This window comes from Sinocyclocheilus grahami, unplaced genomic scaffold (assembly GCF_001515645.1).
Source record: "Sinocyclocheilus grahami isolate Dianchi unplaced genomic scaffold, SAMN03320097.WGS_v1.1 scaffold12.1, whole genome shotgun sequence".
NCBI lineage: Eukaryota > Metazoa > Chordata > Actinopteri > Cypriniformes > Cyprinidae > Sinocyclocheilus > Sinocyclocheilus grahami.
In genome coordinates, this window is record NW_015505191.1 from 1,286,022 (window position 1) to 1,302,340 (window position 16,319).

Here is a 16,319-nt window from a genome sequence, read left to right on the forward strand (position 1 = left end):
TTCTCAGATTTTACTCGTCAGTGTGTGAGTTGGATGCTGAGTATATGATTAGCACAGATATATTTTAACTCACAGAACACTCTGACAAGCGATCTGTGATATTTTTCAGTTCATTTGAATGGATGCGCTGGGGACTGTTCAGTAATGTATTCTTTTGTAATTATTCCTAACAGTGTCTGTGATGGGGGATGTTGGTCACATTAGATGTTCTGGGTCACTGGACTCCTCATGTGGTTTAATTCTGATGGCATTTTAGTGTGGAGTCACTGTGGCCAGCAGCAGCACATCTGCATTAAGATTTTTCAATGGCTGCATCTGATTAAATTAAACTTCAATTGAAAGTTTATTCTGTATGAGAATGAGGGCGTGTCATTCTTGTGGTAATTAAAATGATTCGTTGAGGATGGCGCCTATTCATCACAGGCTGCCTGTCACTTGTAGTTGTTTTGTTTTTGTTTTTTTTGATGACTTTAGGTTATGAACTTCTCAACCTGTCGGCTTGTGTATGTGTTTGTCTGTAATTATATTTCAGTTGAACAGCTGCTCGCATTCATAACACTGAGGCTCACTGTGTCTCGCACTATCTAATCTCCCTCCCTGGATTTATAGATTTAAAGATTGATAAATGATTGATTACATCTGCATACCATGCAAGTGAGTTATATCGACACTTCATTATCTGAAGAAAGTGAAGGGGTGGTGTTGTTTCACCACAGAGCTTTTTCTGCCTGATCTGACCCTTAAAATTACTCTCGTTGGTGGAACCAAAATGAATGTCCTGTGGTCATAGAAAACCTTCCTAATATCAGGGATTTTTAAAGTTGCATTTTCTATTTATTCTAGGTGAATTGGTTAAGTCAGAAATCTTTCTCGCGTGTCCGTTTTTTGAGTGAATCACATTTCACTCGAGTCAGTTCTTTCTAATGAATTTATCTCAATTAAAATCATTTTTGAACATCCTTATTCAGTAATCGCAAATGACTGGAAAGGTCATGGAAAAGCGAGGTTATGAACTTCTCAACCTGTCGGCTTGTGTATGTGTTTGTCTGTAATTATATTTCAGTTGAACAGCTGCTCGCATTCATAACACTGAGGCTCACTGTGTCTCACACTATCTAATCTCCCTCCCTGGATTTATAGATTTAAAGATTGATAAATGATTGATTACGTCTGCATACCATGCAAGTGAGTTATATCGACACTTCATTATCTGAAGAAAATGAAGGGGTGGTGTTGTTTCACCACAGAGCTTTTTCTGCCTGATCTGACCCTTAAAATTACTCTCGTTGGTGGAACCAAAATGAATGTCCTGTGGTCATAGAAAACCTTCCTAATATCAGGGATTTTTAAAGTTGCATTTTCTATTTATTCTAGGTGAATTGGTTAAGTCAGAAATCTTTCTCGCGTGTCCGTTTTTTGAGTGAATCACATTTCACTCGAGTCAGTTCTTTCTAATGAATTTATCTCAATTAAAATCATTTTTGAACATCCTTATTCAGTAATCGCAAATGACTGGAAAGGTCATGGAAAAGCCCTGGTCGTTCATTGGTCAAACTTTGAGATTATTCAGTCATATTAATATTTTTACTTAAAATAAACTAGTTTTTATGATTCTATTCTATTCTGATTTTCCACATTTTGTGAATGTAAACATTTTACTGTTTACATTCAGTCATATTGAATAATGTTTTTTGATTTCAATTAAGCTAGGTTATGTACATTTTGTAAATCATAACATTTAATGTTTTTTTTATATGATAATATATATTATATTATATTATAAATGTTTATATATTTACCACAATTTATGAATACATTATTTTGTGTACAGTTCTACTTCAGTTGTATGATAGACACATGGTTAAATTCAATAAAAAAGAAACGCAGAAGAAATCAGATTGTTTATGCAACGTGTACACAAATGGAAAAAGTGAAAGCTCTTGTATTATAGCACAGAGTGTGTAAGGAAAGCCAAATTTATTTATTTGACAAACACCTCTAAACTGAGTAGAGAGCGAATGAGAGATGGTGTGAGAAATGAGAGGAGAGTGTCTCCTCAGTACCAGCTGTTGTTCGACGTCTCTACAGCTGTGCTGGAACAGAAAATTAAAGACGGATAACAGATTTGATTGGAGGATAAAAAAGACAAGAAAAAACAATGTAGTGTGCAAAAATGTTTTCGAAACCTGCAAATCAAGCCCATCTCTCTTTCCCCCTGCCTGGTTTCTCTCAGTCACTCTCTAATTGCACTGTCATGACCAATCTCTCTCATCTATTGATTTGTTGTGCGCCACTGAGGCATGTCTATTGCTCTGCTCTCCTGGAACATAAGGAGGGTGGTAGGGCATCTTCTCCTCAGGAGAGGGTCACCTCTGAATGCTCAACCTGACCAGAGTGTCTGGGTAAAGATGTCTCAGAGGTGAATGCTTCCGAGACATTCAGATCAGAACAAGGACATAAACGTTCAATGAACAGAAGGGCTCTGTGTTAGTTGCTGGCATAGGAAGCCTGTTTATTTTCTCTGATCTCTGTTGCATGTAGGACACACTCGGAATGGAATGTTACCATATTTGTAAGTGGTATGCATCAAGATAAATATGGAGGAATCTTATCAAGCCATTTTAAAGCTGTTATTCCTGTCCTACCAGGCAGGAACGAATGTGGAAAGGACAGACAAACCAAGTCCAGGGAACAAAGATGAGAAATGCACAGTTTAAAGTCATTCAGGATGCAGACAGTTTTTATTATTTTTACAATTTCCTAAATTTTTTCTCTCTCTCTCTCTTTAAGAAACCACAGATTTTTTTTTCCTGAAATGTCTGCTAGTTAAAACAATGAATAGTCATCTTATTAACTGTCCAGCTGGAGTCTGAGGTGAGTCAGATCTCTACACACGACGGCAGCGCTACCACAAAACCGCTCTTATTTCAGTGTATTCAGTGCAGCTTTTCCATAGGTACAGTACAAGAAACACATTTGCCGCTGTATACTTGTGTTGTGCTGACAGTAACTGGCAGATTGTCATAGTCCCTTCACATTGCGTCTTGTCTCTTTAAGTGGCAACATGAATAAAATATGTGTGTGCTGTGAGTTGAGAGCTTTTCTCTACAGCTGTGCTGCCTCTCCAATGGTGTTGCTGAGACCCAGATTTGACAATGGACATCAAGTGGTGACCCAAAACTGTACCTTCTCTTCTTAAAAGATAAACATGACATTTAATAATACACAGCACAGGAACAACAATATTCACAATTATTAACATTAGACAGACTGAATAGGAAATTAATCCAATAAAAAAACTGTTTTTAATCATAATAAAAATTGTTGCAACTTTATATCTCACAACGTGACTATCTTATTGCAAACTTTGTGAAATACACATTTAATGTTTTTTTTTTTTTTTTTTGCTGAGGCAAAAACAGGCTTCCATGCTCGACAGCCAGTAATTCAAAGCACAAAACAAATTGTGGTTGGCACAAGCCTTGTTGCTGCAAGCTAACTTATATTCAGTGTAGTCTTTTGTCTTTTTTTGTTTTTTTTTACCTTACATACTTTTCTTCATGGTTTTCGGGGATGAGGGCATGTGTCACAATCTGTCTATGCTGGCATATGTGTAATTTGGCTAGTGTCTACCAAGTGACAGATGAATATTTTGTGCCAAAATATTAACAACAACCGAAATGGAAAGTGTTTCTCCTCTCTTTTAAATGTGTATATATTTATTTATTTTGTTGCCTTAACTATACACAATTATATGGTTAGTTGCACTTTATTATTTGCATTTAGCTTCATTGTTTTCCCCTGTTTTTTGTGAACAGACATGTGACCCATTTTTGGACCCACTGTCTGAGATCCAAAGCTGTTACAGGAAGCCACGCCACAAATGGCCAGCTTTCAGTGGAATATTTACTCAAATTCATCAATAATCCAATCACTTGCACCTCTGGGAATAGATGTGTTTGCTTGTAATGGCCTGTATGTAGTGTGCGTGTGCATGTGCGTGTGCGTGCGCGTACGCGTGTTCTAATGTTATTTTCTCCTTTGGCCTAGTGTGTGTAAGCGGCTTTTCCAGGCTGCTAGATAGAGTGATGGGTGGATGGAAAAGGGAGGAGGAGTGAGGGATGAGAGATGGATAGATGAACGGATGGCATAGTTAATGGCCTGGCTTGGGCAGGGTGGCCAACTGCGGTTATGTAATTCTTAAATTGCACACATAAAGGAGAGAGAGAGTAGAGACAAATGCAGAGAAATAAAGCGTGCTGTACAATTATAACTATTTTCATCTCATAATCAGTTTCAGTTTAATAGGTTTTATTGACATAACAAATAATGTATGCACATCTGGATAATTCGGTATAATTACCGAATAATTACGATAATTCGGGAGAGTGCAGAATTCAGTCAGCAAGCGCGCACACTGAACAAAACTCTGGTGGATCAGCAATGACTAATCAGAACGCCTCTGATTGGCCGTTGCATTCATAAGCTCAACAGAATTGTGTGTGATTGGTTATAATGCACAACACTGTAAAAACGCATAAAAAGAATGCTGATGCAACATGAACAGTTCTAAATTTAATGCTGCAATCAACACTTTTCATTTCATTTTAATTTTATTTGTGACCGCTGTAATGGATTTAGTTTAACAGTGCAGCAGCATTATTGTTCTAAGCCCAAGTTAATTGACTGCTATGACTGTTTTGTTTTCATATCCTATGCTATAGTTCATCAAAGCATCTTGGTGTCAAAGACAGTAAATGAATGGACACTGTGCCCACTGTCTGTATCAGCTGATGGCCGTCACAAGCCAAGTATATACATATATTAGCTTCTACAGAAGTCAGTCTCCTGTCTTCATATTAAAAAGCATGATGGATGAAAAAAAGCCACCTCTTTGTCATGACTGTTCTTTCTATAAGTCCTGTTTTTGTTGAAGGTCACTGAGGACTTCATGCTTCAACCTCATCACGTCCTGCTTCTCTCTGTCTCTCTCTCTCTCTCTCTCTCTCTTTTTCTTCTTTTTTATGTTCTACTTTTTATGTTTTCATGGGCGTGAAAGAACTTGTCTGGAATGTTTCCTTTCCAAGGTTGCATGTTTGTGCATGTGCTTTGTTTTCATTCATAGAAAAGGTATTTCAGAGAAAAGTGTTTCAGAAAAAGAAACAAATCGCTTAGTGTGCAAATTTTTTTTACATGAATTTGACACTGAACGTTAACACATTTACACATCCACACACATGAATGATTCACATGAGAAAACAATGACAAACACTTTCATTTAAACCCATCTATTCGTACCATAGCCTCTTCACTCTGCAGTCTCGTTGTGTTATTTTAAAATTACATTAGCATAGCAAAATGTAAAAAAAATGAGATGACTGTAATCAGTTAAGTGATTCTCTGTGTAGTTATTCTATATGTAAATGAGCTTCTAAGAGGATTTCCCAATATGTGTAGTTGTTCAAAGCAAAAATGAAGACCAGGGTCATAGATTTATGTTTCATAATCTATTTTAGCATGGCAAGTCACTGAGCGCGCGAGCGAGCGAGCGAGCGTGCGTGCGTGCGTGCGTGCGTGCGTGTGTGTGTGTGTGTGTGTGTGTGTGTGTGTTTATGTGGTTTAAAACAAGGAAGTGGCCAGTCCAGAACAACCTTTGGTTAGCCTTTAACCAGATGCCCAGTAAACACCAAGGGCTCAACTGTTTGCTTGTGATAAGACAAAGGCGTTGTGTGTATGTGTGGTATTGTCTTATTCAGACAGGATTCGTTCAGGCCAAGGCTAATTTGTTTGTTGTTTAGCACACTTAGCCCATTTCTCTTGAGAATGACAAGTCTTCCCTCAGTCTGTCATTGTGTTGAATTTTCCCAGCATCCTTCACTCTCTGTTTTCCATCCTGGCACCAACTGCATCTTTATTTCCTTTTTTATATGCATATGGAGGTGCTGGCATCCATCGCCTATGTGTTTCTCTGCCATGATATAACTGTGAAATTGTCCATTTGGCCCGTGTGCGAGGGCAGGAGATTGTGTGTAAAGCCTTTGCATGAAAGCTAAATCATATCCTCCCTCTCTTTCTTTATGCACAAAATGGACTAAAAATGAAATGTTGGAGAGGTCTGTTTTTCACGACATTCAAAATCCTGATGGAAATGTTGGTCCGGTTGCAGGGGTGTGAAATGGGGGTCAGTGGTGGTACTGCAGGGGATCCGCCAAGTATTGTTTGGTCTCAAAATAATTGTGAAAAATCCCAAAATATAAGTTGAACAAAAATTAAACATTTAATATTAAGTTAATTTCAACCATGCAAAAAAAAAAAATTCTGCTGTCTCTATCAAGTAAAATTAATGGAATTAAATAAAATTAAATAAATCTTTCCTCGCTCTGCTCTGTTCTCTATCCAAAAAAAGGCTCCTTGGCTTAAAAAGATCTGAAACACCTGCCAGTTATGAATATGACATTCTAAAATATTTAACTAGTGTCAGTTAATCTATGTGTGTGTGTTGTGTGTAAGTGTGTTTGACCCCCCCATAGTGAATGTCTGAATGACCTTTTGACTCCTTCAAACATTATTTTGTCTTGCAGTGCTTTTTCCCCCTCGTTCCACATATTTTGGTCTTGATGTTAATGTCCTTTCTTGCTAGGCACACAATAATAGATCAGGGAATGTTTTATGTCATGGACCCTGCAGACTTCCTGCTTTCTGTTACATATGTCTAGAATGTCTAATCTCAATGTTTTAAAAAAACAAACAAACAAAAAAACAGGTATATGCATATTTTGCCTTCATATACAGTATTTTTCCTATTAATAGATCATTACCACATGTATTTGTTTACATATTATGTATATAGCTAATAATTCTTATGCTTTAGTCCATTAATTGACTACATAATTTGGGAAAATACAAATAAGCATGCTTAATAAAAGAATTAATTAGGAAAAGTGAAACTACGGTCAATAAAAGAGGCATGGGATGTGATACTGGAAAGTTAAAATGTTATTGAGCTTGATGTGGGAAAGTGAGCGCTATCTGTTTAAATGGGGCGTGTGAGTGAGGAGGTGTGTTATCAGTTATCCCATGGGAAGTTCACTCTCCAGCACGCAGCGCGGAAGCCAGAGATCCCACAGAATTCCCCTTAACAGTCCATGTAGCGAAACGCAAATTCAGATCGGAAACACAGAAATGTGCTTGCATTCGGTCATGGCATGAGAATGGATTGATGGAGCTGGGTTTAATCACAATTCAATGTAAGTAAATCTATCTATTCTTTAGACTTTGGATTTGAGCTTGTTTTGAACACAGTGTTCAGTTGACATTTGATGGTGATGTCCATTGTTATGTTTTATGAAATTACATATACTGTATGAATGGTTTTGGAATTATGGCTATATTTTGTTTTTCATAAACAGTTACCTTTGTCTGTCTGGTTTAATAAAAAATATTAGAGTAGGCCATCTTTTATGCGTAAAATGTGTTTTAAAGCACATGTTAAGAGGGGACAAGGAAACAGTTACATTTGAGGTAAACTGCTTGTATTCAGTAAAAAAATACTAATTTGAATATCTTATCAAACTGTAATAACATATTGCTGCTTTCATCTGCCCTGTTTTTTTTTTTTTTTTTACTTTTATTATTTTATGTGCAACAAACATTCATTCTTTCATTCTGTCCCCATTCAATGAATGATAATTGAAGAACTGAATTAGAATTGAAGTTTTAATTACCTAAGAAAGTAAAAAAAAATTATGTCTGTCTCTGACCTCAAACAAATATTTTAGTTAACAAAATATTAAATATTTAGTTTGGGAAATTAATGAAAGAATGAATGAAAATCACATTGTTGAGCCACTAATGTGAATATAAGGTGGTTACTATCCTGTGCCCCTTCACTCCTCTTCTTGTTTAAGGTCAGTTTTCAGCTGTTTATTGATTTGAACCGCTGCTTCCCTCCTTAATACAAGTGCACTGCACTACCGAACAGATTTACTGCTTGATAACAATTTACTATCTGAATGACAGCAAAAAACTGGATAGATTTATCAAATGTTCTTTTTTTCATCTTCACTAAATGTGATTATTTCCTGTGCCGTAGATCATTATGGGCTGTGCTCTTTTTTTGGTGGGCTAAAATTGTACCTGTCGGCTAGTTGCCATGGAAACACTCACCTTTCTGTAGTTGCGGTCCATTCAAGTGTAGAGCCAAACCCAAGCAACGAAAGAGCCTAGTACATTGATCTCTCTCTCTCTCTCTCTCTCTCTCTTTCTCTAAATCGGAGCACAGTAATGACAGCAGAGCCTTAGGCTGTATAATTAATCATATACTGCATTAATTGACATTGTGATTTTAGCCATAGCAGTATGCAATGATTAAAGGCTGTTTTAATGTATTCAATTCAAAACTTGTTATTTTTCCGTTTTGGTTATGCCAGCTGACATGGCTAATTGAACCACTCACACAGTGTGCATGTTTTTTTTTAGCATAGACCATCATTGCTAAAAATATACATTATATTTTATTTTAAAAACTTAATTTTTGAAAGAACAACTGTTTTAATATATATATAGTTATAATGGCCACTCATTAACATTTGTCAGCTGTGACATAGATTTATCAGTGACCTCACATAACTTGCGCATTTATCAGACCAGAGAAATGTCTTTATTGTGAGTGTAAGGTCGCATCTCAGTCTCCAGCCACCCTGCTAGATGTGTTTGTGTGTGTGTGCGCATGACCTTAACTTTTTGTTTCTATGTGAGCTCCATACACCCACACTCCATGCATTTGAAAAGAGCCTGTGATGTGTGCTCTGAAAGGCTGAATTGTGTGTATCAATCAGTGTGTGTGTAAGAGTTGTGATGGCCTGTGTGTTTGGGAGCATGTCCCTGCACATCTTCCTGTTTTTCTTTCTCCTCCCATTTCTTTCATGTCGTGTTCAAGGTTGCTTTGATTTGTGAACTGTATTTTGTTGTAAGTGTTTCTACCCTTGCTAAGGGCACTGTGAGTGCAGGGGATGAAGAATTTCTTGATGAACTGAAATGTAGTCAACTTAAAGAGCACATTTGATTATGGATCTTTTTGGGGATGTAGTAAATGTAGTACATTTCCACATTCAGCATTCCTGAACAGTTCAAAAGTAAATTCATACTTGAAATTAGAGATGGATCTTTAGTGGATTTTCCTTACACTGATTAATCCAACTCATACTATTTCTGACTTCAATGTGGGATCAACTAGGCGTCATTGGATTAGCTTGATTTCTTTTTTTTAATGTCTACAAAACTGGCCCCATTGGTTCAACTGAGTTTCGCCAAAATGCAGTAGAAAGAGTAAAAGCCCACCCAACTCTTCTAATTCTAATTCTCTATTTTTTTCAGTTTTTATATTTAGATTACCTTCGTCGTTGTCTAATGTGAAAATCAATCTTTAAAAATACTACATTTGATAGCGTTGTTAAATCTTGCAAAATTAATTTCATTTTTTTTAGTTGCAAAGCAGTCTGTAGCCCTGAGAGCGTAATCTTGTTTTCTTCTATCAGTCTGTCACTTGTATCAGTTCAAAACGTTTATTTATAGAGCATCTCTATCTCCGTTCTCCTTTCTTACTTTTACATGCTGTCATGAAAATAAAAAATAATAATAAACAGCCATTTGCAATACGTTTTTATCATGGCACTATCACCTCTTTTTTATGTTTATTTTCAGACTCAAATGCCTTTGGTTTATTCCATTGGTTTGTTTATTTTTTTGAAGATATGGCCAAGGACCAACAAATTAAGCGGTCTGAGTTAAAAAGAAGAACAGAAAAGGAGGGATGGAGGCTGAAGTTTGACTTATATGTCTGGTGCAGTGTCTGAAATATTTACAGAGACAGAGATACAGAGCACTGTGAAGACAGGAAGTGTGTGCGCTGGGGATGAATCCATTTGGGAAGGATTCTGGGTAAATTTGGAGCAAAAAATGAGTAACTGAAAGATAAAGAGAGAACATGGCAAAGTGTCATGAAAAGGATTCTTTTCCAAGGACAACCGGGTCAGTTGCTTCTCAGCAGACTGCATGTGCATGCTGCTCTGTTTGAGGGGATAAGTATTTGGAGGTGAGCTGTTCAGTTCAGTTTTTGTGTTAATACCTCCCCGCCTCAAAAGCACACTCGCACATGCTCGCTTTCATTGGTAGGAGATGCATAACATGAAAGAGCTTGTAACACATGCCATTAAGCATGCACACCACATCACTGAGCGTGCCAACATCACACTAACAGGCTAAAATACATGCTCTCTTTCACACACACAGTGAACACAGTTAGAGCGACTGTATTATCATTCATACGGTGTCGTTCATTGCCTCCAATGCTGACATTAACATTCATTCTGCTAGACTGATGTGACAGTTAACCTTCTAGAGACACACTCCATGTGGAGTATTGGGTGTGTTTCCATGTGTTGGTGTTCTACATCCATCTCCTTATTAGTCTCACTTGCCTTTAAATCAGACTTATTTCGACACGTAGACAGCCAAGGACAAGTAAACATACACACATTCCTCACAGGGTGCACCTCGGCACGATCCTCTTGTCTGAACATGTCCTTTTCCTCTCTTAGGCTCACCTCTAACTCCCAGAATGCACTTCACTCTGATTTGCCTAGTGGCAATATTTAGATGATCCAGAATGTGCTGTTACATCATATTAGTACAAATGAGAAAGTGCTCTTCTTGGGTGTCCTTTAAAAACATTATTTCTAAAATTAGATAGGATTGTACTCAGGATAACATTTTTAATGTGATTTTTATGTAGTTTTGACTGTAGACTGACACGGAAGAGAAGAAATGTTGAATGAAGTAATTAGGTTTTTTTTTTGCGTGAAAAAAGGATTCTCGTAGCTGATGTCAGATCGTGTCACATGGACTATTTTAACAATGTCCTTACTATCTTTCTGGGCCTTGAACGTGTCAGTTGCATTGCTGTCTATGCAGGGTTTTGAAAGGTTATGGATTTCATCAAAAATATCTTAATTTGTGTTCCGAAGATGAACAGAGGTCTTACTGGTTTGGAATGATATAAGGGTGAATAATTTAGGGCTGTCGCGATTCGTCGATTTTATTCGACTATTCGATTTTTAAAAAATCCTCAACTTCATTTTGCTCGCGTTGACTAACCGGCAAAATACCGGAAGTGGCGCTTTCACGGACGAGAATCCATAAAACACATAATTAGTTTCCCAAGGCTGCATGATATATTAAACCTATTTAAAAATCATAATTAAGCATAATTGTGAATTCACTGAATGAAGTAATTAGGTTTTTTTTTTGCGTGAAAAAAGGATTCTCGTAGCTGATGTCAGATCGTGTCACATGGACTATTTTAACAATGTCCTTACTATCTTTCTGGGCCTTGAACGTGTCAGTTGCATTGCTGTCTATGCAGGGTTTTGAAAGGTTATGGATTTCATCAAAAATATCTTAATTTGTGTTCCGAAGATGAACAGAGGTCTTACTGGTTTGGAATGATATAAGGGTGAATAATTTAGGGCTGTCGCGATTCGTCGATTTTATTCGACTATTCGATTTTTAAAAAATCCTCAACTTCATTTTGCTCGCGTTGACTAACCGGCAAAATACCGGAAGTGGCGCTTTCACGGACGAGAATCCATAAAACACATAATTAGTTTCCCAAGGCTGCATGATATATTAAACCTATTTAAAAATCATAATTAAGCATAATTGTGAATTCACAAACGCTACGATTTAATTAAATAATTATATGCGATGCAGTTCTAATACAGTATAGGCACTTTAATTATTTAGCTGTGTGTAGGTTAAGTACATGCGTCACACAGCGGCTCCGTTCACAGTAGTTCTACAGGAACTGTTATCATTTACATGTGTGGAGCATCTCAAACTCTATCTCTGCATGTTGTTGTGAGTTTGGGTTTATTATAATGTTCATCTGGGAACGCAACGTGCGCCATTTCATCAGATTTGTTAGGTAAATCATTTATAAATCTACGTAAACACAGGAGAATACATCGCGGTTTCAAAATAAAAGCTCAAACCCTCACTCTGAGTTTACACATTTTGATGTCCACATATTCATTTAATTGCAGTGGCTATAGCATTTCTGTCCTAAAGAAATGGCCAAATATTAAAGATTAAGTGGACATTTGAATGAAATGGTGCTTGGTCAATATTAAACAAGGATTAGATCGCACAGTAATGTGTAAAAATAATCATCAGGCCGTTGGCGCCCTCTGCATGCCTTTATTGTAATGCGTAATGTAAATTAGCTCTAGTTGTAATACATTGTATTTTAACAGTTTTGTTCAATAAAACCATGTGATTTCTTGCTTTTGATGCTTTATTTGAACTAATTATCATTGCCTCATTGCTATTATATATGTATTTTAACTAATTTTAAAGGCTATTGTTCACTTACATCTATTTTTATTACCACAAAAAAATGTATTATAATTATAGGGCCCTATGAATTCTGTTTTATTTCCAAATTCATTTTTTTTTCTATACTCTGTTTTAATGCTTAAATTAAATTTTATTAATCAAAAAGCCTGTCTAATTAATTGAGTTTTACAGTTTTATCTTCCATTTTAATGGTTCCATTAAATTTTAATAATCAAAAGCATCTCCAATTAATTGATTTTATAAAAAAAATCTTCTTTTTTTTTGAACACGTGGATATGTTGTCATTCTTACACTATAATACTGAACTTAGATTTCAGTGATTTGGACTATGAGATGGACACTTGCTTTTTGCACTCTATGTTGCACTTTACTTTTGCTTTAAAAAAAGGACTTCATTAGGTTTAATGAAAATATTCTTAAGTAAAATTGTTGATTTTTTTTTGTGGGAAATTAATCGTTTAGATTAATCGATAAATTAGTCGATAGATTAATCGAAATAAAAAGTTATTGTCTGAGTTATTGTCTTGTGTTGCATAGAAAGTTATGAATGATGAGAGATTTTTTATCTTCAAAACAAAAGATAAGCTTTATATGAGCCCATGGAAAGTGCTGAACTGTTCTCTGGTTCATTGGCACTTGATCCCTTTACAAACTTGCTGACCAAAAACGAGCTTCTGAGGTATTTTCACTCCTGATCCCTTTTTCTCTCACAATGCAGTCTTGAAGAGCTAATGTTAAGTCCTACTGAAGGAAACTGTCTGTTTCATTCAAAGCAAAAAGTTCATCTTTAGAGAACATTCTTTTGATGCTGAAAGTTTCATATCCAGTAACTAAGTGATTGACGACAGTTCAGAGGAACCCCCAACACACACTGTTTCTTTAGATTTTTCCTTCTCTCTCTTATACCATCCTTTTGATCAAGCTGGTTTTTGACAGCTATTCCCAATACTTCCTGTCAGTGTCATCCCATCAATGTTTCCCAGTCAGGAAAACTGACGTTGGTTTCTTCTCGTTCTGGAAATCAACCTGTCGTTTGGACTGCTAGCTCTGTCTTTCCTAACGCTGCTTCAAGAATGGATCAATCCCACAATCCCCTCTGCTCCAATTACTCTCAGAGCCCTCTGCTTCGTTTCACCTCAGCCAATCAGAAATAAACCAGTTTGTACACACACACACACACACACACACACACACACACACACACGTTTTGCTCTCTGAAGCCTCGGTGGTTAGGAGACAAGGCTGGTCTCAGGAGTAGTCTTACCTCTGAAGATCTTTGTGGAGGAGAGAAAGAAGGAGAGTGCAAGGAAAGGAAAACAAAGGAGAGGGGGAAGGGGGAGGTAAATAAAGAGTTCAGGGTAATAGAGAATAGTAAATAATTTATGAGATACACACAGCAACAAAGTGTTGATGATGATTGTTTATGGAGAGAGATGTGGGTCGCTTCCTAGTAGATTTAATTGTCTCTTTGTGTGGGGGTAAATGTGGTTTTATGTCAAGAAAGCATCACCAGCATCACATTTAACAAGAGGTCAAAAATTGACCTTGTGTGTTAATTAATTACTAAACTGATTAAAATGGAGAGTTCACCCAAACATTTGTCATTTATTCACCCCCATGTCATTCCAGTTCTCTGTTTCTTTCTCTTTTCTATGTAACACCAAATTAGTTGTTAAGCAGAATGACCGAGCTGCTTTTTTTTTTATATACAAAAGGAGTATGGAAGTATGGCACGCATGCCAGTTTTTTCTGCACACAACAACATTAGTGAGCTGTGATGTCTGATTTAATGACTGAACCGGTAATTTTAAATGAGTCAGACAAAATCATAAAACAGCCTCAAACTTCCTCGTATTAGCTGTTTGAATCAGATTCACTTAGTGAACTGTTTAGAGAGTTCACAACTGACTCCTTTACGGAACCACACTGTAATTTTTTTTTTTATTATTTGAAATTGTAAATAAAACAAAGTACGTTTTAGGGAGGAAAAAGTATTTCAGTCTTTAATCTTCAAATTCTTTTCTTTTTAAAAATGGTTTCTAAACAAATTCAGTTCACTTCAGTCTGTTTGTTCACTAGTTGTTAATACGACAATGTGTAATTAAAGATACATATTCACAACGGATATATATACCCTTCACCTTCCCCAGCTCCACCTGTATAGATCTGCTGCGGTGTAATTTAATGTATGTTATACATGAGGGTTATTTCATGTTATATGTGCAGCAGCAGTATTTCTTGCATGATCACAGCAGCAGGTTTGTGGATGTATTGGCAGTAACAAGTCTCAGCAAATGCATCAGCAGTATGGCATATCTATTCTATCAAGACCAAACACGTTAACATTGCCATGTATATTACCATGCTAAACTTTCTGAGAGTTGCCATGACAGAAATATAATTAAATATATAAATAATATAATTTATATGAATAATGTACACTAAAAAGTAAGTATTATACAAAAAAAATATTGGTTGTTGAGCTCCAGTTGTAACAAATTTATACTAAATACAACTAGAAAACATCCTAGTTTATATAAATGCCTAATTCTTTTATGAAACACTAGATGGCGCAGGCTGATGGGTTCTTAACTTAACTGATGATATTCACAGCGTTAAATGACTTGGCACAAGCTGATTGGTTCATGTTGCATGCGCAGCCAATAAGCTTGCTGCTTTACATTTAAATGGCTGGTTAGCATCCACTTAAGCATTTTGCAGTGTGCTTTCAGAGTTCCTCTGAAACCCTCCTCCTTCCCCAGCTCCACCTGTATAGATCTGCTTCAGGTTATTTTATATGCTATTTTTGCAGCAGCTGTATGTATTAAATACTCACAGCATGTATCGCCATATGCATTGGCAGTAGCAAGTTCCTGTACTTGCTTGCAGCGGCAGCAGCAGCAATCATCTACAACTACAGCAGTAACCAACAGCAGCAGCAATTCAGCAGCAGCAGCGTAGCTGATCTATTCCTCCAAGACCAGATCCATTACCATGCTAAAATCTTCCAAGAGTTGTCATGATAGAACTGAAGCCGTTTTAATCTGTATTCTAATGCCTTACCTAACCTACTGTACTAAACCTTCATCACAGCCAGATGCACAGCAACCCAATTTTTAGGGGGTATGCTGCAAAACAACATTGGGGTGTGTAAATAATGACAGAGTTTTCATTTTTATGTGATGTATTCCTTGGAGATCAGAAGATGAAGAGTGTTCTGTGCACGTCTCTGTCCAGCTGACATGAAGGAATGAGTAGTGGAACTGTTCCCAGATCAGATCTGCTTTGTAGCAAACACTAATTAACGTCAGTTCAGACCAACACAGGCTTCATCTTAGATGAGATCTCCCACTCTAATTACAGCTGTAAACATGTTGGATTTTCTAATGATATGCTTGCTATCTCCCATCACTGTTTATTATGGATGCGGAACGTGTTGAATTGATGTGACACAAGTGGTATTGGCATCTTAAATGGCTTCATTCTTCACATATGCATGCAAGCACACATAACTTCCTCTATGATCTGGTACCTTTCTGACTATTTTTCTTAGCAAGTTAACAGATATTGAAATGTATGGCAGAGATTTTGTAAACTCTATTTTAGATTATTAAGAGATAATTAACAGTTTGAAGAAGGTACTAATTATTTTGTCAGAGCACTAATCAATTTCTGTGCGCACTAACATTAACCGACAGCTCAGTTAATGACACCTGTAGTGATCAGATCACATAAACACTTTGCTCAAACAACACATGCTGAACAGCAAGCCTGTGTTCATTCACATGCCTTAATGAGTAATTAATGCATTTATGCAATATGTATGTCTCATATCATACAGAATATTTTGAGGACATTTTTTTCTGACCCAGTTCGGCCCTTTTAAGACTTGTTTACTGTAATTT

At 36.6% G+C, this 16,319-nt stretch overlaps 1 protein-coding gene across 1 annotated transcript in view; it reads left to right on the forward strand.

The window, feature by feature from the left end:
• Nucleotides 1–16,319, forward strand: part of LOC107597964 (disabled homolog 2-interacting protein-like) — a 159,481-nt gene that overhangs the window by 109,227 nt on the left and 33,935 nt on the right. The window lies entirely within an intron of this gene.